This window comes from Tiliqua scincoides, chromosome 9, assembly GCF_035046505.1.
Source record: "Tiliqua scincoides isolate rTilSci1 chromosome 9, rTilSci1.hap2, whole genome shotgun sequence".
NCBI lineage: Eukaryota > Metazoa > Chordata > Lepidosauria > Squamata > Scincidae > Tiliqua > Tiliqua scincoides.
Window position 1 is genome coordinate 34,661,522 of NC_089829.1, and position 22,847 is coordinate 34,684,368.

Sequence of the window (22,847 nt, forward strand, 5' to 3'; positions counted from 1 at the left end):
TGGATGCTATCCTGAGTTCCTTGGAAGAAGGAACTAGAAATATGACAAAATGAATTATTGCATGCACCTTTGAGGTCTAGTCTACACTTTTATTCATGTTGCCTTGAAAGGATGTCCCCATGTCCACCTTAGTTAGGTCACTGACATCCTGGTTCCTGTGCATTAGAATGCAACATGGTTGTAATCCATGGGGGACTTCAGTTATTCTTACATTGACTGGGTCAATCCATGCTCTGATCATGAATGAGAGGCCAGGTTTCTTGATATATTGACTGTGCCTTAGAGTAGCTAGTCATGGGCCAACAAGAAGATAGGTGACTCTGGCTTTAATATTGTGTGGTAGTAAATAAATGTTATTTAGCCATTGGGGAACAGTGACCATGCTGCAATCCATTTAGAACATAAGAACATAAGAACATAAGAACAGCCCCACTGGATCAGGCCATAGGCCCATCTAGTCCAGCTTCCTGTATCTCACAGCGGCCCACCAAATGCCCCAGGGAGCACACCAGTTAACAAGAGACCTCATCCTGGTGCCCTCCCTTGCATCTGGCATTCTGACATAACCCATTTCTAAAATCAGGAGGTTGCGCATACACATCATGGCTTGTACCCCATAATGGATTTTTCCTCCAGAAACCTGTCCAATCCCCTTTTAAAGGCGTCTAGGCTAGACGCCAGCACCACATCCTGTGGCAAGGAGTTCCACAGACTGACCACATGATGAGTAAAGAAATATTTTCTTTTGTCCATCCTAACCTGCCAACACTCAATTTTAGTGGATGTCCCCTGGTTCTGGTGTTATGTGAGAGTGTAAAGAGCATCTCTCTATCCACTCTGTCCATCCCCTGCATAATTTTGTATGTCTCAATCATGTCCCCCCTCAGGCGTCTCTTTTCTAGGCTGAAGAGGCCCAAACGCCGTAGCCTTTCCTCATAAGGAAGGTGCCCCAGCCCCGTAATCATCTTAGTCGCTCTCTTTTGCACCTTTTCCATTTCCACGATGTCTTTTTTGAGATGCAGCGACCAGAACTGGACACAATACTCCAGGTGTGGCCTTACCATCGATTTGTACAACGGCATTATAGTACTAGCCGTTTTGTTCTCAATACCCTTCCTAATGATCCCAAGCATAGAATTGGCCTTCTTCACTGCCGCCGCACATTGGGTCGACACTTTCATCGACCTGTCCACCACCACCCCAAGATCTCTCTCCTGATCTGTCACAGACAGCTCAGAACCCATCAGCCTATATCTAAAGTTTTGAGTTTTTTGCCCCAATGTGCATGACTTTACACTTACTGACATTGAAGCGCATCTGCCATTTTGCTGCCCATTCTGCCAGTCTGGAGAGATCCTTCTGGAGCTCCTCACAATCACTTCTGGTCCTCACCACTCGGAAAAGTTTGGTGTCGTCTGCAAACTTAGCCACTTCACTGCTCAACCCTGTCTCCAGGTCATTTATGAAGAGGTTGAAAAGCACCGGTCCCAGGACAGATCCTTGGGGCACACCGCTTTTCACCTCTCTCCATTGTGAAAATTGCCCATTGACACCCACTCTCTGTTTCCTGGCCTCCAACCAGTTCTCAATCCACGAGAGGACCTGTCCTCTAATTCCCTGACTGTGGAGTTTTTTCAGTAGTCTTTGGTGAGCGACCGTGTCAAACGCCTTCTGAAAGTCCAGATATATAATGTCCACGGGTTCTCCCACATCCACATGCCTGTTGACCTTTTCAAAGAATTCTATAAGGTTCGTGAGGCAAGACTTACCCTTACAGAAGCCATGCTGACTCTCCCTCAGCAAGGCCTGTTCGTCTATGTGTTTTGAGATCCTATCTTTGATGAGGCATTCCACCATCTTACCCGGTATGGATGTTAGGCTGACCGGCCTATAGTTTCCTGGGTCCCCCCTCTTTCCCTTTTTAAAAATAGGCGTGACATTTACTATCCTCCAATCTTCTGGCACCGTGGCCGTTTTTAGGGACAAGTTGCATACCTTAGTCAAGAGGCCTGCAACTTCATTCTTCAATTCCTTAATAACTCTTGGGTGGATGCCATCAGGGCCCCAGTGACTTATTGATCTTTAATTTATCAATGAGGTCTGAAACATCTTCTCTTTTAACCTCTATCTGACTTAACTCCTTGGTCAGGAGGGGCCGTTCGGGCAGCGGTATCTGCCCGAGGTCTTCTGCCGTGAAGACAGATGCAAAGAACTCATTTAATTTCTCTGCCATCTCTAAGTCTCCTTTTATCTCCCCTTTCCCTCCCTCACCACCCAGAGGGCCAACAGCTTCTCTGTGTCAGAAGTGTGTCAGGGTAAGAGTACCAAGCAAATCTGACACAAAAACCCTTGATTTCCGAAGGGCAGACTTCCCACAAGTGAGGAGACCAGCTAGCAAATGGCTGAAAGGGTAGAAAGAGTCTAATCTCCAGCAGTGCACTTCTTATGAGATAAATACAGTGGTGGGATTCAGCAGGTTCTCACCTATTCTATAGAACCCCTACCTAATCCAGCTGTTGGTTCTAAGAACCATTTGCTGGCCAGGGAGCTGGCCTTGAAATGTCAGGACTAACCCTCCTGGGGGCAGCAGCCGTGCCAACCCGTCCCGGGGGAAAGGGGGTCACTCTCAGCAGGCGCCGAGGCTGCTGGGGCTGAAGGGGGGAGCCGGACTGCTGCTCACCAGCCCTTGCGAGCTCGCAGATGCAGCCTGCTTACGAGGGCGAGAGAAGCAGCCCAGCTGCCCGCCCCGCACCACCCCTCCCCGGCCGAGCTGGCCAACTGGCGAGTAGACTGCTCCTGCGCCTGGAGGCTCCTTGGACTCAGCTCTCCCGGTGGGTTGGTGGTGCGGGCGGGACGAAGAGGAGGGCGTCGGAGCAGCTCCCGCTCAAAGAGCCCCTGCCGCCCCCCCCCCGCTGCACGTCCATGGACACACAATGGAACTTACCTCTGGGTAGGCACTGAGCACAATCCTAACCAGGTCTACTCAGAAGTAACTCCTATTTTGTTCAATGGGGCTTACTCTCAGGAAAGTGTGGTTAGGATTGCAGCCACTGTCAATCAGAAGGAAGGAAGCATCTCATCCTTGTCTCTGAGTTTGCCACACTTTCCTGGGAGTAAGCCCCATTGAATACACTGGGACTTACCTCTGAGTAGACACTGTCAATCAGAAGGCGAAGAAGGAAGCATCTCATCCTCTGATGAGCATCCTCTGAGATGCTTCCTTCAGAGATCCACTGAGGCTGCGATCCTATCCACACTTTCCTGGGAGTAAGCCCCTTTGGCTATAATGACTTACTCCTGAGTAGACATGCATAGGATTGTGCTCAAAGGCTGCAGTCCTACTCACACTTTCCTTCGAGTATATAGCCCTTTGGCTATAATGAGACTATATAATGAGTAGACATGCATAGGCCTGGGCCCTCATGCTGCAGTAAGCTCTGTTGACTATAATGGGACTTACTTCTGAGTAGACAGGCATTAGGGATTGTGCCCTTACTTCCCACAAGCACAGGACTGCCCCATGGGGTTGGTTTTCATCCTTGGGGTTTGGGAATGCAGTTTTGTGCCTGGGATCTTTTCATTGCAATACAACGTGTTGTTACACAATGATTGTATAATACACTATCAGACACATAGAGGTGATGCTCCCACAGCTGAAATTCCTCAGGTTAAAAAAAGGCAGGAATGTGGCACAAAACATTACTTCATTAAGGGTACAATCCTATGCAGGTCTTGTCAGAAGTAAGTCCTATTGTGTTCAATGGGTCTTACTCCCAGGAAAGTGTGGATAGGATTGCAGCCTTTGAGCAAAATTCTATGCATATCTACTCAGAAGTAAATCTCATTATAGCTAGGAAAGTGGAAGTAGGATTGCAGCCTTAGGGCACAATCCCATGCATGTCTACTCAGAAGTAAGTCCTGTTGTGCTCAGTGAGGCTTTCTTCTAGCACCTGTGCAGTCACAATGCAGCCCTGAAGTAAGGGAAGAAATGTTCCCTGCCCCCCACCACAGGATGCAGTGCATGCACTCTTGGTACAGCTGCACTGGCACTGGAAAATTGGATAGGATTGGGTCCTAAGTCCTCTTAACTGTAACTTTCCAGCACCAAGTCCTGGAGGTCTCCTTGTGACAAGGGAATGTTTGTTGCAATGCAATGTGGCTGCATTGGCTCTGGAAAGTTGGATAGCCCTTAGGCTGCAATCCTACTCACACCTGGGAAGCAAACCCAGTTGACTATATAATGTGATTTACTCCTATGTAGGCTTGCATAGGATTGGGCTGCTATTCCCAGGTAAGTGTGCTGAGGATGGTACAGTTAGCATTGCTCCTTCTCTAGCAGAAAAGTTCCTTTAGGTTATTCTCCCCCCCCCCCCTGCAAGTGAAATGGCAGGCTGACTAGAAATTGAAAATTTTTTGAAGGAGTTTGCAAATTGGGTTTAGGTCTTATCACCTAATGAAGAACTGGAGAAGCACTGGGAAGAACTTGTGATCAGGGTGAACCTCAAAACCTGCAAGGCTTGTTAAATGTGCTGTTAATTTTCATTTTTAGCCTGGGTTGTGGGTGCTTGGGCACCTTCACAGCTGCAATACTTTTGAAGGACTGTGGTGGGGAGGTTCTGCCTCACCTGCCTCCCCACCCACTGCAGGCCCCTGCTTTGCACTCCCTGGTCAGTAGCAGCCCTCAAACTTGTGAGAGAATTGCCACTAGAGTAGACCAAAGTGATGGGTATCTGTTGTTGCCTCTTGGAAAGCAACCTAGAAGAACAGTCCCCTCATAGTACTCTTTTGCTCATTAGTGAAACTGTCCTTCAAGGCTGCCTTTCTCTCTCAAACCCTGGAAGTCAACAACTCCCCTTGAACTTGTTGGGCTTCTGAGTAGACGTGCATTGGATTGCAGAGTTGGAAGTTGGAGGGGGAAGCCTTAGAGTTCACTGGAATTCTTTTTGGGGCTGGGTTGTAAAAGCAATAGAGCAGCATTTCTCAACCAGTAGTACTCATACCACCAGTGGTACTTGAGGTGGTGCCCAGTAGTACTCATGGCAGGACCCCCCCCCCAGACCTCCACTGCCTGGCAGTGAGACCAGCAATACGATGCAACAAACAGTGGTAAGAGGCTCAGTTCTGCTTTTCTTGCACTCAAAAAAGCCCTCCCTTCTACCCTGGGAGCCCAATCCTATGCATGTCTACTCAGAAGTAAGTTCCATTATAGTCAATGGGACTTACTACCAGGAAAAAGTGGATAGGATTGTAGCCTGAGCCTCTTACCGTGGTTTGTTGCATCATGTCTGGCCTCTTAGTATGGAAATAACTGGTGATAGTCATTCCAGTTACTTCCAATTGTACTTCCCAGAGGTGGGCCATGCAAAATGGTACAGCGGGCGAGAGGCAGATGCTGAGGAATGCTGTAATAGAACAAAAAAGAAGGGGAGATGTCAAGATGTTACTATGCTGTTGTTGCTTTTGGTTGATGATGAGGTGTCAGACTATGTGCTCAGTGCACTTTTGCTGACCAGATGTTCACCACTAAAAGTGAACCAGATCCTTGGGAGGATTGACTGCTCTGGTAAAAATCACCAAGTTCCCACTGAGAAGGAAGGTGGCCCAGCTCAAAGCCCAGTGCAGCAAGATGGTTTGTGCAGATGTGAAGGTGCTAAGCTGCTGTGGTGTCTCCAGAGGTTGGTAACCTGGAGCCCTGGCAGTTCCCACCTCCTCTTCTTGGTGCCTTCATTATACAACTGCCTTGAGAATTCAAGAAAAAATGTCCATTTGAAGTGTGCATTTCAGCTGCATGTTTATACTCCTTGGAAACTAGTGGCCAGAGGCCTGTAAGTATGACTATAGAGGACAGAATTGCAGCCTTGCAATTTGGATTTAGACATTGGGTGCGTGTTAAAGTTACAGTGCAATCCTATGACTGTCTACTCAGAAGTAAGTCCCTTTATGTTCAATGGGACTTACTCCCAGGAAAGTGTGTACTGTACAGTATAGGAGTGCAGCCGTAGTCTTTCAACTTCCTTTGCGGCAGACAATTGAAGCTGAGTTGCTCATTGCTCATTAGGACATAGAACCTGTTGTTAATTTATTTGAATCCCACCACTGGATAAATACATACACAAATGTAGCAATGGACTAAGAGCTGCAGTCCCATCTCACTTTTTTTTTTAAATAAAAAAGGAAATCAAATGCCTATCTTCCATATCCTTAAAGGGAATCCTGACAGCTTACAACGCCTCTTTAAATGTGCTAGTTTGTGAGACATCTCCCCTCTGAAACACCTGGTTCTGCTGTGTAATTTCTTGGTATCACTAGGGTGTGCTGTAGCTCACAAAATCTGCAAGAGAAGCTGTGTTCTTAATATGCCTTCTTTGCCAGTCTCCTTAATAATTCTAAATTCTGAAAAAAGACAACTTCAATTGAAAGACATCTACATCAGAGGTGATGGATGCTACCTTGAAAGGCAATAGGATTAAACTTATTCACAGGCTATAGTGTGGTGTTTGGCAATTTTATTAAACCTGTGTATGCCATTTTTAAGTGTTCAAAATGCTTTACATATGTTCTCCCAGTACTTTATATTGTATCAGTAATTCATTCTAAAGAGTCTTCATAACAAGTTGGTATTCAAAATATTTCATGGTTACTATCTTAGCAATTCTTACAACAACAATTCTGTGCAAGAGGGGCAGTATTATTGGTTTGGGATGGGGCAGAGGGAAGAGATTAACACTGAGAGAATAGTGGCTTGCCTAGGGCTACCTCTTATTGAAATGGTAAACATGGGCCACTTCAGCTCCAATGCTCCACAATTCCCTGCAAATAAAAAAGTGGCACATTAAGGAAATGATTCTAACCCAGCCTTCTCCCTAACATGCTAGGCCAGTGGTTTCCAAACTGTGGGTCCTGAATTGATTTTTGGTGGGCCACCACAGCGTGATGGAAAGATCAGATAACTGATTGCCTCAAGCCCTAAGGTTATTCAAAAATTAGATACCATAGCTGCTATTACCTTAGATACCATTACCTTGCAAAGAGGTCTGCTCCTACAGTTTGCAAGCATGTGTAAATATAGGGAGATAAATGTCTGAAGATCTTTTTCTTGTTATTACTTATAAATAAATAAAAAAATTATTTCTTTCTATATCTCCTCTTTTTAAAGTCTGGTAAACCTAGGTGGGTCCCAAAAGAGCGTTGTTTTAAAAAGTGGGTCCAGGTGCAGAAAATTTTGGGAACCATTGTGCTAGACTACACTGTGCAGAGATTTTTTTTCTGTATGAAGGAGCATTCCCTCTTGTGAGCCCCCACCTGCAGTTATGAAATGGAACAGAACAGAGACAGATTTGGAGAGTGTTTCCGTAGTGTTCCTGAGGAATAATCTTAAGGTGCTTGTACAACAGAAGGGGGGAAAGAACTATCCAACTCAGATCTTGTGTGAGTGCATGCAGAACAGAGCTGGTGTTGAAACAGTCATGATCATGATTCTTCACTTATCTAAGTAGCTTACAAAGTGCATGACTCTTTCATAATGTCACCAATGCAGACTGAGAACTGCAAGCTGGTGAAATCATCACAGAAATTCACATCTTAGGTTGCAACACACACACCAGTTTGATTGTGTGTGAGCCAGCTCTGAGTGCAACCAAAGATGGATCTGGAAACAAATAGGGAGGGGACCCAAAAACAGTTTGGCACAAGTCCCAGGAACATATGGGGTCTAGAACACCCAGGGACACAAGATGATATGTTTTGAGGATACATGATCCATCCACCTTGCTGAAGCAAAGTTTAGATCTGGATGGAAGGATACAGATGCCGGAAGCAGAACTAGCATATTCTAGGGCTGCAACATTTATATCAAATGCATATAAATAAATTTTTAGTTAACCAAGAAATAAAGTTGAGCTACAAATTTCCCAGCTAAAACATTTTGATTGGTTAAGGAAGTATCCCCACCCCACATTAGTCAGGAAGCAGATTTTATTGTTTTCAATACAGTGTTGTTGGCAACCTTCAGTCTCGAAAGACTATGGTATCACGCTCTGAAAGGTGGTTCTGGAACAGCGTCTAGTGTGGCTGAAAAGGCCAATTCGGGAGTGACAATCCCTTCCACACCGGGAGCAAGTGCAGTCTGTCCCTGGTCTGTCTCCCTGGCTATGGGCCTTCCTTCTTTGCCTCTTTGCCTCAGACTGTTGGCCAAGTGTCTCTTCAAACTGAGAAAGGCCATGCTGCACAGCTTGCCTCCAAACAGGCCGCTCAGAGGCCAGGGTTTCCCACCTGTTGAGGTTCACTCCTAAGGCCTTCAGATCCCTCTTGCAGATGTCCTTGTATCGCAGCTGTGGTCTACCTGTAGGGCGCTTTCCCTGCACGAGTTCTCCATAGAGGAGATCCTTTGGGATCCGGCCATCATCCATTCTCACGACATGACCGAGCCAATGCAGGCGTCTCTGTTTCAGCAGTGCAAACATGCTAGGAATAGCAGATATCAAGCGCCATGTTAGGAGAGGCATTCCATCCTGCTCTTCCAGGAAGACGCTTCCTCTGACACATACATGCATTCTCTAAAAATGCTCTTTTTTTTTGTTTAGAAGTCTTTTTTTCCATTCATGTGCAGATTTATGCAGATTCAGTAATTAATCCATTGTAGGATTGATATACTTAAGATGTCTTTTATTGGGCAGTAGCCTTCACCCACCATTGACATAACTTCATTGATTTTAAGAAATGGTTTTCTAGTCATGAGGCTTGTGGGAGAGAGCTTGGAAAGTTGGGGGCAGCATATCCTAAAAGATTCAAAATCAAGCAGCAAATGTGGCATGGATCAGAAAAGAGAATTTGCTTCAGGTAAGGAGGGGAGGGGCCCCTGTACTCCCCCCCCCACCTCTCAACACAATATAGCTTTCAAAACTTGCTGCTTTTGATTGCCCTGGAATTGTTTGTCCTTTTCCATTTCTTAAAGACACTGCTTTTCTATCTTAATTTATTGGAAAACTAAAGATGTTTTCTAAAAATAACCCTGGAGCTGCTAAAAAATGCAGCATTTCACTTGCAAGTTCCCACCAGCTGGGCCTGTCTGCTTTAGAACTGACACCCTTGAGAGTTACAAATAGGATTTAAAGAGGGGGGGAAATCAGTGTATGTGAGAATGACAAACAGATCCCTTATTTGACTCCTGTTTTGCCAAAATATTTCTTCATAAATGACCTTTATTTTAATCTTGGGGCTCATTGTTGCTGGGCAAGCAAAATCAACATTTCCTTTATGTATGAGTCACACAACTCTTTATTTCAGGCTTTGTCTGTTAGGTTAAGCGCATTTATTTTAAAAATGTCCAGCAAAGTTTTTCCTTGCACACCTGTAGCAAGAAGCAAAGCTTAATTTGAGTCAGGCTCCCATCCTGCTACCTGTGGGCTGAGGTCCAAAACTTTTACCAGAAGCAACTAACACAGTGCTTCTCTTGTTTAGCACCTTGCCCAGAGTGTAGGGGCCAACTCTCCATTTGCTGTGGAGGCCAGTACCCCAATTTGCATAGAGCTCTTGATTAGATGTAGTCAACGAGTCAGTGATGACAGCTAAGGTTGGGGGAACTCTTCTTTTGTGTGACTAATGACTTTGGTTGCTCCAAATCAGGAAGCTCCAAGAATATGGGCTTTTGTTATAGGTTCAAATGTGCTGTGCAAGCAAAGTGTGGCTGGTAATGGAGCTTTCCATGAAATGAAAAGAAGGCAAGGCTTTTTTCCAACTCAGTCAGTTAGAATGGGGGATGTAGTGATTGCTCTGACAAACCAAAGTTGATGCCTTCAAGATCCAAGGCATCTCAACATCATCCCACTTGAAATGCCATAAGATTGGCCCCAATTATTCTCTTCAGGCACACATACAGCACCATGTACATGTATATACACAACATGACACACTAAAATACTGATAAAAAGCTTATCAGGCAATAGAAGTGTCCAGTACAAGGACATCCAACAAAGAATAAGGCAGAAATTGTCTCTGCTCACAAACCTGAAGAGTTTGACACAGCCATGGAGAGAGCATGTCACCATTTCGGCAGTTTCCCAAGTGTACCAATCCTGTCCTTGCACAGTTGTCAATGCAGAAATATCAGATTTGGGGGGATTTATTTTTTGCACATTTATATCACTATTCCTCCAAGGAGCTCCAGTGATGTACATAGTTCATTTTGCCCTTACAACAACCCTGCATCTCAAAAAAGACATAGTGGAAATGGAAAAGGTGCAAAAGAGAGCAACTAAGATTGATTTCAGGGCTGGGGCATCTTCCTTACGAGGAAAGGCTACGGCATTTGGGCCTCTTCAGCGTAGAAAAGAGACACCTGAGGGGGGACATGATTGAGACATACAAAATTATGCAGGGGATGGACAGAGTGGATAGGGAGATGCTCTTTGTTGTTGGCAACCTTCAGTCTCGAAAGACTATGGTATCGCGCTCTGAAAAGTGGTTCTGGAACAGCGTCTAGTGTGGCTGAAAAGGCCGATTCGGGAGTGACAATCCCTTCCACACTGGGAGCAAGTGCAGTCTGTCCCTGGTCTGTCTCCCTGGCTATGGGCCTTCCTTCTTTGCCTCTTAGCCTCAGACTGTTGGCCAAGTGTCTCTTCAAACTGGGAAAGGCCATGCTGCACAGCCTGCCTCCAAGTGGGCCGCTCAGAGGCCAGGGTTTCCCACCTGTTGAGGTCCACTCCTAAGGCCTTCAGATCCCTCTTGCAGATGTCCTTGTATCGCAGCTGTGGTCTACCTGTAGGGCGCTTTCCTTGCACGAGTTCTCCATAGAGGAGATCCTTTGGGATCCGGCCATCATCCATTCTCACAACATGACCGAGCCAACGCAGGCATCTCTGTTTCAGTAGTGCATACATGCTAGGGATTCTAGCACGTTCCAGGACTGTGTTGTTTGGAACTTTGTCCTGCCAGGTGATGCCGAGAATACGTTGGAGGCAGCGCATGTGGAAAGCATTCAGTTTCCTCTCCTGTTGTGAGTGAAGAGTCCATGACTCGCTGCAGTACAGAAGTGTACTCAGGACGCAAGCTCTGTAGACCTGGATCTTGGTATGTTCCGTCAGCTTCTTGTTGGACCAGACTCTCTTTGTGAGTCTGGAAAACGTGGTAGCTGCTTAACACCAGAACCAGGGGACATCCACTAAAATTGAGTGTTGGGCGGGTTAGAACAGACAAGAGAAAATATTTCTTTACACAGCGTGTGGTCGGTCTGTGGAACTCCTTGCCACAGGATGTGGTGACAGCATCTGGCCTGGACGCCTTTAAAAAGGGATTGGACAAGTTTCTGGAGGAAAAATCCATTATGGGTTACAAGCCATGATGTGTATGCGCAACCTCCTGATTTTAGAAATGGGTTATATCAGAATGCCAGATGCAAGGGAGGGCAGCAGGATGAGGTCTCTTGTTATCTGGTGTGCTCCCTGGGGCATTTGGTGGGCTGCTGTGAGATACAGGAAGCTGGACTAGATGGGCCTATGGCCTGATCCACTGGGGCTGTTCTTATGTTCTTATGTTCCTGTGAGATAGGTGAGGCTTAGAGATAGTGAATGGCCCAGGGTCACCCAGGTAGCTTCATAACTGAGTGGGGAATTGAACTTGGATCTCCCAGATCTAAGTCAATTTCTTGAACCATTACATCTTCCTGGTTCTCCATGGAGGAGAGGAAAACCAGCTTGTGGGGCTACAAAACTTGCTAGAAACCTACTTTTGGAGGAGTGAGGAGATGTGGACGTTGGGGTACTGCTGCCCCACCATCTCTCGTTCATTTCTCATGACTCTTGGTCCTCCAAGTGTGCTAGCAGGGCTGCAGCGATGCTAATCAGCCCTCAGCCTTTCTGCTGCTGCACCTTCCCACACACCTTGATCAGAGGGGAAAATTTCAAGAGATACTAATTGGGCATGGCCTCGCACTTGTATTCTCTCCAGCTTTCCCTTGTTGTGCTTGTTAAACTACTTAATTTCTCAGGGATCTGGTGTAGCGACAGCGAAGGTCCCCCTGAACACCAGTTAAGTGTACGCTAGTAATGAGAATAAATCACAGCCGTACACCAGTTTCCAGTGCATGGAGTTAGACCTCCATACATAAATATCCGCTGTGGAAATAAATCAGAGACATTAGCAAGAACCTCACCAAATGAAACAGCAAAAGTATTAACAGTTATCAGGGCCAGTTAACAGAATAAACCTATTAAATAAATAAATTTGCTCTCCACCAATTTATGTCACTGCTGTACTTAAAGTGAAACCTTTTAAAGGGAACAGATTTACTGTGTATGGAGATCTCCACTGGGCCTGGGTAATTACGCAAAAGGCAAGGCATTACTTTTAAAGTGGATGAATGGGTTGATACTTTTTTGATTTACTGTGAGGAGCAGAAAAATGGTAATGGGACGAAATAAGCTTTTGCAAAACCCTTTTGGCAGACAGAAAAGGCTTGATTCACCTAGGGCATCCATCAGGTTCTGCATTTTACATCCGAGGAGATAAATGGCCTGGCAAATGGATATTATTTTGTATATACACACTAGGAGCAGGAGTGTGTGTGTGTGTGGGGGGGGGAGTTTAGTTGTTATTGCTTTTCTGTTAACACCTCAAGTTAAATTAAAAGTTGGGAAGGAGAAAAAAAGGAAAGCCTATTGTGTCAATGACAGAGTCAATATCATTCTCTGATAGCTCTAGCAAAGGATTTTTCTGCCCTGCTGGGAGTGAGATAGGTCAAGTAAATTCAGTAGGTGGCATAGGAAGCTGCTTTCTTTGAACTGTGACCCTTGTTCTGCCTCGGTCAGCACTGTCAACCGAGACTGGAGTGGCTCTCCAGGGGTTCCTGCACAAATTTCTCCTTCAAGGTTTGAGATGTACCACCCTTCCCACAATGCATGTGTACCATCCTGGTTTTTCCATGAAGGGCCTTCTTCAGTCTGCTCATAGGTGCACTTTGGGGGGGTGGGGGTGCTGAATGCATGCCTTTCAAGTGCATCCAAGCACTACGGACACCTTGAAGAGCAACCCTGCAATCTCCTCACAATTCAGCACAGCAGACATCCTAGACCAGCAATTTTAAACCCTTTCCATCTCACAGCACACTGACAAGGTGCTAAAATTGTCAGGGCACACTACCAGTCTTTGGACAATGGACAAAGCACACCATGCTGCTGGTGGGCATGCTGCTCACATCCACCAATGGCCCTATTAATAAATTATCCTCCTCCATACTCCCATGGCACACCTGTAGACCATTCCCAGCACACTAATGTGCCATGGCATACTGGCTGAAAATCGCTATCCTAGACGGTGCTATAACACAGGCCAACACACATTTTGCTTCCTTAAATGTTACACCAATTCCTAGGTATATTTGGGGTGCTGATTCCAAAAATGGCATCCGTTTTGCCCTATCAAGTCTAGTTTTGGAGTCATGACAGCCTCTTTAGTGAATGGTTCAAGCAGCTTCCTCATGAGGAAGCCTAGGCTTTTGGAATCAGCACCCCAAAATCAAACCACCATAAAGTTTGGGAAAAACTTTTCTGACCCTCAATTTTGTAGGCCTGTGTAATCAACTAATGTGGAGATGCCCCTCCTTTAAAACACTATAAATCTATGGCAAAGTTAGTGTAGTTATATTCCACCTGTACAAACCTATCTGAACTCTGCTCTCCATCTCAGGAACTGCTCTTTGGTTTGCCTTTAATACAGATCCACATGGCAAGCTAGCTCAGAATCTTTCTAAGAGTAGAGTTGAATATTTTTATTTTTTTTTACTCCCTGGGTATGTACATTGAGTCCCTGCACTGGTTACTTCTGAAAAAGGAGTGAAGATACTTTTTATTCTGCCTGACTTTTGATGGTTGATGTTTTGGGGAGCCCAGCTCTGATTTCATGCTTACTTAAATGGTTTTATCCTGGTGCTTATAATATGCTTGTTTAATTGCTTTTATCTTTTTACCCTGTAGTTCTTATTTTGTTTCTGTTTTTGTAAACTGCTTTGTGAAAAGTTTATTCTAAAAAAGCAGCATTTAAATAAATGAAAAGTAAAGAAATAGTCACACACTGAGGCAAGCTGTAGCTTCCAATGTGAACACCAGCTCCATCAAAACATGTGCACATCGCATTTAAATTATCCAGCATAGGAAAATCTGAATGTGCCAAAAAGCACCTATAGAAAGGAAGGTATCTGCATCAGTCCTTCATAAGGAAGAAAAAACTGGGCAGAAACCATTCAGCTTTGTCTTTGGTTGGTGAGAGTCTTGCACTTTCTACTAGCTAGAGGCAAAGCCCCTTATAATTTGAAGGCATGAGAAATTCTGTACCGTACCTGACAGATTTATGCAGTTGAACACACTAATGTCCTTTGACCTGCTGAAAAATAAATATGATCTAACAAATTGTCACTTTTATGGGTATTTACAGCTGAGGTACTTTGTAAACTTAAGAACTAATTTTCCCCAAAGGAAATCTGTGCTCTCAAATCTTGATAAATTGTTGAAAATACAAACCGCTACCAGGCCGGTGGTTTTTCTTTCCGACATTCCCCAGTCTCAGCTATGTGTGAAGTACTACAGGTACCACATTTTGCAGATTAAAGAATGGCAAAGTCTGATTTTGCTGGATTAAGCATCTGTTGCTTCATATGAGAGGAAATCAGTCAGCATATAGTGACAAACTACAGTAATGCACTGTTGGGAATTTTTTAGGACATGAAACCTACAGGACTAATGAAGCCCTTACTCCTCCCTCCTAGCATTTTATTGTGTCTCACTAGAAATCCTGACTTGGTCCACTTTTAAAACACGTCTAGTCTTTCATGGCTAATGCGCAAATAATATGAGAAAATGTGAGGACAGTACACATGAAGGGGGCAAGCAGATGCAGTTAATTCCTTCTATTCATGCACTCCGTTCCCACAGATTCACTTATCCGCAGGAACAAGAGTGCACAATATTACTTTATTTATTATTGTTAGCAACCTTCAGTCTCGAAAGACTCTGGTATCGCGCTCTGGATGGTGGTTCTGGCACAGTGTCTAGTGTGGCTGAAAAGGCCAATTCAGGAGTGACAATCCCTTCCACACCGGGAGCAAGTGCAGTCTGTCCCTGGTCTGTCTCCCTGGCTGTGGGCCTTCCTTCTTTGCCTCAGACTGTTGGCCAAGTGTTTCTTCAAACTGGGAAAGGCCATGCTCCACAGCCTGCCTCTAAGTGGGCCGCTCAGAGGCCAGGGTTTCCCACCTGTTGAGGTCCACTCCTAAGGCCTTCAGATCCCTCTTGCAGATGTCCTTGTATCGCAGCTGTGGTCTACCTGTAGGGTGCTTTCCTTGCACAAGTTCTCCATAGAGGAAATCCTTTGGGATCCGATCATTGCCCATTCTCACGACATGACCAAGCCAACGCAGGCATCTATGTTTCAGCAGTGTATACACGCTGGGGATTCCAACTTATTCCAGGACTGTGTTTGGAACCTTGTCTTGTCGTGTAATGCCGAGGATGCCTTGGAGGCAGGGCATGTGGAAAGTGTTCAGCTTCTCCTGTTGTATGCGAGGAGTCCATGACTCGCTGCAGTACAGAAGTGTACTCAGGACGAAAGCTCTGTAGACCTGGATCTTGGTATGTTCCGTCAGCTTCTTGTTGGACCAGACTGTCTTTGTGAGCCTGGAAAACGTGTTGGAAAATAAAATAAAACCTTTTATTTTATTTAAGAGATTTATATCCCGCCTTTCCCTTTCCCATGCCAAAGCAAGTGCCCAAGGCGGCTAACAAAGCTTTATAATCAAGTACAATGTATTGGAACAGATGAAAACAACAAATAAGGCATTAAAACATTAATTTTAACATTATATGGTGGAATGTAACCAAAAGAGAGCAAAAGCTCACAATTATCATTGGGTCAATGGGGAACAAGTCCTGGGAAACAGTCAGGTTACAGTAGTATTTCAGCGACATAAAGGGTAAATGTACATTCAGCAACCAAATACCAGATAAAATAGGTATGTTTTGAGCCCTTGCTGAAAGGCCATGAGAGAAGGAGTAGTTCTCAATTCCCCTGGGAGGGGGGTCCATAGTTGTGGAGCTACTACAGAGAAGGCTTGCCCCTGAGCTGGCACCCCTCTTGGGACAAAGGCGGCACTTGCAGAAGAGTCTCCTCAGATGATCTAAGAGGGCAGGCTGGAATGTATGAAAGGAGGTGGTCTTTCAGATAGCCTGGACCCAGATCACAGAAGGCCTTAAAGGTTAGAACTAGCACTGTGATTTGAAACTGGAAGCAAATGGGCAGTTAATGTAGCTGCCCAAGCAGTGGTCCAGCCGAGTCATATCGTCTGGCGCCCATAACCACTCAAACTGCTGCATTCTGCACTAATTGCAATTTCCGAATTGTTTTAGACGGTAATCCCATAAAGAGTGCATTGCAGTAGTCCAGTAACAATAACTCATGTCATACCATCTGCTGCCTGTTCTCAGTCATTCTGCAGCTATCCACAGTGACCACCTTGCAGCTATCCGTGGTGGCCGTTACTGAGCAGGTTAGCTTGCCTTCCTGCAACCCCATTAATCCCATAGGATCAATTATTTGGTATCTGTTGATTTGGTATCCACTGGGTTTTCCAGGACTCTAACCCTAGAAGATAATGAGAATTGACTGCAAATCCTCTGTCTCAAAGAAATTGCTCTAGGGCGACTAAGGCAGAACTAGTGAAGATGTTAATGTAAAGGGACCATACTGAGACATCATTAAGGACAAGGAACCAGCCTCTTCTGCATCCAAAAAAGAACCCATTAGCTTCAAGAAAAATTTGAATTTCAGCACCAAGAGATTAAAAATGGAATAATGCAATTATTTAGGAAAATAAACACATAAGCAGCCCAATAGTGTGTGTCAGCAGGGGACCAGGCCTGCCAGGAGAGGTAAGTAAAGAAAACTAACTTACCTCCTCCCACTGCTGCTTGGGCCCCTATTTTGGGCTCTGTGCTATTTTGCTGGCATAGACCTGTTAGGGCCAAGGGACATGTCAGACCCAGAACAAGAGCATTGAACCTGGCAAACATTGCTGCCTCTAAAATCTATCCCCATTCCACCTGATCTGCCCCAGCCAGATCCTTGCCACCAACATACCCGGACAGGCAGCCTGTCTGCAGGGCATCACTGATGGTGCATGGCCTCCCAGCCTTTGCACTGGCAGCTGCATTCCACATACCACTGGAGAGGCAGCTGCAATGGCAGGCTATAGGATACTCGGGCGGACCTTGAAGTCAGCCAGGATCTCCCACAGATACGACTAGGCTCAAAGTTTGGGAGTTAAGCGCAGATAATGTCCAAAGAGAGGACTGTTTGTTTTAGGTGTCAATACACACACAGATGGGAGAAATCTCAAAATAATTGCAGTGGTAGCTTTCTGTGAACCATTTGCCACCTGTAAAGGACATCAATATTGCAGCAGGTAGTAGATGCTGGACTGTAATCTCAGTGTGGAAACAAGAATCTCTAAGTCCAGACAGAAACCCCACCCTGCATAAAGAATGAAGACATCTAATTTACAGCTCTGAGTGCCATACGTTCGGAATAGTCAATATGCCCTTCTTGACAGCTGTTCTAGTACTTTTCCAATCATTGAGGTCCTTAATGGTGAATCCCCTCATTCAAGGCCATGTGTCCCTCTGACAACATAGGTCAAGGCCTTCATTGTGGAAAGCATGTCTTCCCAATTCAAGTCTAACCCTCTGATACCACCCCCTAAGCTGTCCCATATGCTACACTCAACAGAACTTCACAGTAACTATGAAAAACTTAAATACAAGAACAAGGACTGATCCTACCAGACAAGAGGCAGCTATCTGACATTTTTAAAAGGGCAAACTGAAAGCAATCAACACCCAACAAAATGCTGCTGTGTAGGCCAGGATGATAGCTTAGGATACTATAACGAACCTGGCAAGTGCTGTAGTGTTTTAATGTAAATTAACACAAGATAATCTCTTTGCATATTTAAGTGCTGCACTTCAAATTAATTAATACATATTTAAGAGATGTCTCCTTGAACAGCTGTTATTTATTTCCAGAGTTTCTCCACATTAACGCGGCTTGCTTTGTTCTTCTCCGAAGTTATTCATGCTTCTTATGGTGCTTTAAGAACTTGCGTGGTGTAAAATGGAGCAGTCTTCTCTCCCAAAGAGATGAGGCTTTCTGATAACTTAATATTTTAACATTAAACATTCGAGCCATTTTCCAAAACAGAAAGGTCAAATCCTACTTACAGCATCTGCTTGCGACAGACAAGCAGATGCTTAATGTTACTGCACAAATACTTGCAGCAGCGAACATGATAAAGGGGAAGCAATCAATCTCCCCCTGTGGATTTTAAAATCAGATTTACTTTGATGCTCACCCACTAAATCCTGCCGTTACTTTTTTGTGTCTCATAATTTAAGGCCAAATTATGGGCCTTTCTGCAGCATCTAAAGTGCTAAGATTGGGAAGTGGTGCTGCTGTAATTGAGCAGAGATGCCGTGAACCATTTGATGCACATTCTAAAACACTGTGTACATTCAGGAGATGGATGCTCTTCCAGGTGCGGTGGCTTCTTCCGCTTTTAGGCACTGCTTCAGCATGCAAATGTCTTGTTTTTCCAACGAAATCGCAGCACCACAGATTTCAGCTAGGATTAATAGACAGTCCTCCCCAGGGAGCCCTACGAACTGTAAGTCTCTAACAGGGAATCCTCAGAACTATCACGAAACTACAGATTCCAGGATTATTTGGGGGAAAGCTGTGACACCAGTAGATGTTTGCTGTCCCCAAGTAAAGGTTCTTACACCTTTTCAAAACACAATACCCAGAGCAGCATTTTCAATGTCTGTCCCCTGCCGTATCATTTTGCATGGTCCAACTATTAGTGTTACCACCAGAAGTAACTGGTGATGGTCATTCTCAGTTACTTCTAGACTGGGAGGCTAGATGCAACATGACAAACACTAGTAAGAGGCTCAGGTTGTACGGAAGGGCTTTTTCGAGCACATGAAAAGTGCTTGCTAGAGCTCTGCCTGCTGAGCCAAGCTTCATAATGCTGCTTGTTGGGCTGGTCTCATTGCCAGGTGGTGAGGGTCTGGGGGTCCTGCATGTACCACTGGACACCACCTCAAGCACCACTGGTGGTACGAGTACCATTGAGAAATGCTGATATAGAGTGCCTGCTAAAACGCACTCCAATGCACAAATAATGGTTCATCAGCACACACTATATAAAGCAGGGCTGTCCAAACTTTTTGGCAGGAAGGCCACATCATCTCTCTGACACTGTAGCAGGGGCTGGGAATAAAATTTGAATACATTTACATAAATGAATATATTAGAGATGGAACTTATATGAATGAATGGTCTTGCAATAATAATAATAATAATACAGGTATTTATATACTGCCTTTCATGGTCGTAAGATTTCTGCTCAGACTTTATTTCAAGGCGGTTTACACAGGCAGGCTATACTAAATCCCTATAGGGATTTTTACAATTGACTAAGGTTCTGTCTTTCAAGAACCACAACATTTCAGATGGATCCGATCTGGTATCACATTCTGGCCTCCAGTTTCCTCCCACACAAGCTGACAATCCTTCATATCTCACTTGAAGGGCAGCCAAAGAGCAGATGGAAAAACTCGGCTTGTCAGCTGCTTCAAGGTCTCACTGTTCACGGTGCTGGTGGCCTCGAACTGGCGGCCTTCAGCTGTTATCTTTGGGCAAACGGAGGCTCTACCCTCTAGACCAGACCTCCTGCCCAGGAGGAGGAGGTCAAGCAAAAGCAATAGCTTGCAATAGCTCAAGGCCTATAAAAGACCTTGCACAAAACAAGGCAGGTGTTTCCTTCGCTGCTGCTACTGCATCACAGATGTCAAACAACAAGCAGCCCTTGTCGCACAGCTCATGTGAGAGGTCGAACAGTCACCCTCACACTGTAAGCAGTTGTGTTGGGCCAGCATGGGCTCCAACAAATCTCTGGAGGGTCAGAGGCTCATTGGAGACTGGGGGCTCCCTGCTGGCCAGACTGGGAGACCCTGAGGGCTCCAAGTGGCCCCCGGGCCGGGGTTTGGGCACCCCTGATATAAAGCACAATCTGGTATAGAAGAATGCCCCAGAGAGTGTCAGGTGGAGCTCATGTATGTATGGTCATTCCTCAGTGCCTGCAGCCTGATCTACAAATGCTACAGAATGGGGGGGGGGAGTTGAGCGGTACAGTTCTGAGCTGGTAGAACAGACTGCAATACTTCATACTATAGGCAGGGGACCACATTTTTCAGGCTTCTCTAAGTGAATGACACTCTGAAAGCAGAACACTAGCACAATAGCAAGAGGGACAGGCTGAACTAGAACCTCTCTTCCAGATGTGCTGGATATTTTTACAAAAGGGAACATTCAAGAATGACATCCCCACCTGAAGTCTGAAGTGGTGTGGTCCATTCTATCACCTCATTCCGTTGTATCCAGGCTAGCAATATTAACTGATGAGTTACACATATGAAACATCCATCAGACCACCGCCAGAGCTTTAGTATACAGAGATAATGCCACAAAACACATTTCTGGTCAACGTTCGGTGGAGAGTTATCAGTATGCACACAATCCTCAGATCCATACAAACTCCGTAGCAATGAAAGCACAAAGACTGCTAACGATAACAGGGCACTCTTTGCTAACTGGCTTTGTGAACTCTTTGCAAACTGGGCAAAGAGGCACTTTTTAAAGTGGTGTCCTCTTATAGTTAGCAGGGAGAGAGCAACTTCATTCCAGCAAAGCATCTTTCCAGTGGCTGCCTTCTGAATTTTATTTTTTTTAAAGATTGTGAGTCCTCTGGGAACATGGAACCATTTATTGATTTATTTTAATATGCAAACCGCTTTGTGAACTACTCCTTTTGAAAAGCGGTACATAAAAATTCTGAAGAAAAATAAAAATTTTGGAATACCAGTCTATCAACAGCAAGAAACACTGATTAAGACATTGGGGTACCGCTCAAACCATTTTATCTCAACACCATTGAATCTCAACACTCCAATGCCACAAGCGTCCATTCAGCTCTGAGTTAAACGAGTGTAAAAGACGGAATCAAGTAATCTTATTTTTTCCTAGTTAACTCACATCACTGTAGTAACACATTATAGTTTCACCTTCCCAGTAATGAACGAATGCGACTTCTACCAAGTCAGCATCTGTAAAAACACAACCATCATCACCCCTGAACAGTCATTATCAGCATATCTAATGCAGTTTCTAAATGCCTTCCTAGAATTGTGTTTGTAACACTTGAAAAACATTAGAATGTTTATTAGCTGACGTTTTGGGTTATAATGGCGGGGAGTTTTTTTTTTCTTTACAAATGCAATTTCAAAGCTGGTGATGATTTCATTAAAAAAATGCAGAATGACAAGCATAAGTAACTTCTGAAATGTTTGGGGAGGAAAGAAAAACAACAACTCCTCCAGACATAGAAGAGTGGAAAACTTCTTGTTCATCTTAGAATATGAGAATGTGTGCTTGCAGATGTCAGAACAAGCATTCTGTACAGTGTTTGTGAAACACACACATCTGCACTCTACAGTACAAGTATACAGGGGGCCAGAAGTCTTTATCCTGCATATTGAAGGGTCCCAGAATGTCAGCAGGATGTATAACAATGATCTTGCTGGACTGGGCCCAAGGCTGTTTCTCACAATGGCCAACCAAAAGCCTCTGGGAAGCCCACAAACAGGAGATAAAGTGCACCTCTTTTCCACCCAAGGTTCCTTTGTATTGCATCTGAATCTGGAGGTGGCATGTAACCATCATGACTAGTAGTCACTGAAAGACTGCCCCCCTCTATAAATTTGTCCAATCCCCTTTTAAAGCCATTCTCCAGTGGCAAATTCCATATATTAATTATAGGCTGGGTGACCAAGGACCTCCTTTTGCCCATTCTAAAACTCCCATCAATCAGGTTTCTTTGGATGACATTCCTGGAATCTAGTTTCATGGGGGGCAACGCGACTTCTCTCTATCCACTTTCTCAACATCATGCATAATTTTAGAAGGCTCACTCATGTCCCTGCATAATCTCTTTTCTCCCCATTTGAAAACTGCAAGAAAAAGAAGCCCCATAGTGAAACCAAGTGGAACTTGGTCCAAGTTTAAGACTAACAATTCTATTCAATCACTGTTCTTTGTGATAGTACATTTTTCTTTTGCAAAGTCTTTTTAAAATGTCCTGAATTGTGTCTCAGCCCTTTGTGGCTGCAATCCTAACCACACTTTCCTGAGAGTAATCCCCACTGAACAAAATAGGACTTACTTCTGAGTAGACCTTGTGCCCTAAGCTGTTTTCTGATTGCTGCCTTTATTTGTAGTTTCCAATACAGTATTTTGGATATAAATTTGCTTCTTACTATATTGTACTGGATTTTAATGTGTTGGCTGTGAATGCAGGAAAGGTGGGGTAGGAATCCATGAAACAAATAAGAAACACTTGTGTGTTTTATACATGCCTATGAATTTACATGTATTCAAATAATAATACTTGTAGTTGAATTATTTTCCACATCTTAATATTCCAGAATTTCTGAACAGGTTTCTTCCTCTCTCTCATACCTACCCCAATATCTATAATAATTTCCATTTTCCTGAACTTCTCATCACCTGAACCTTTTAAGAGCATATGTTAAGGCAGTGATTCTCAAACAGTTAAATAAGCTGCAAGAGAAAATGACAGGTGCTTTGAAAAAAGTCACATTCAGATAATATCTTTATTAGGATCAACTGAATTGATGCCAAAATCAAAGCAAGCTTACCAAGTGGACATGGAGAAATGCCCCCCCCCCATC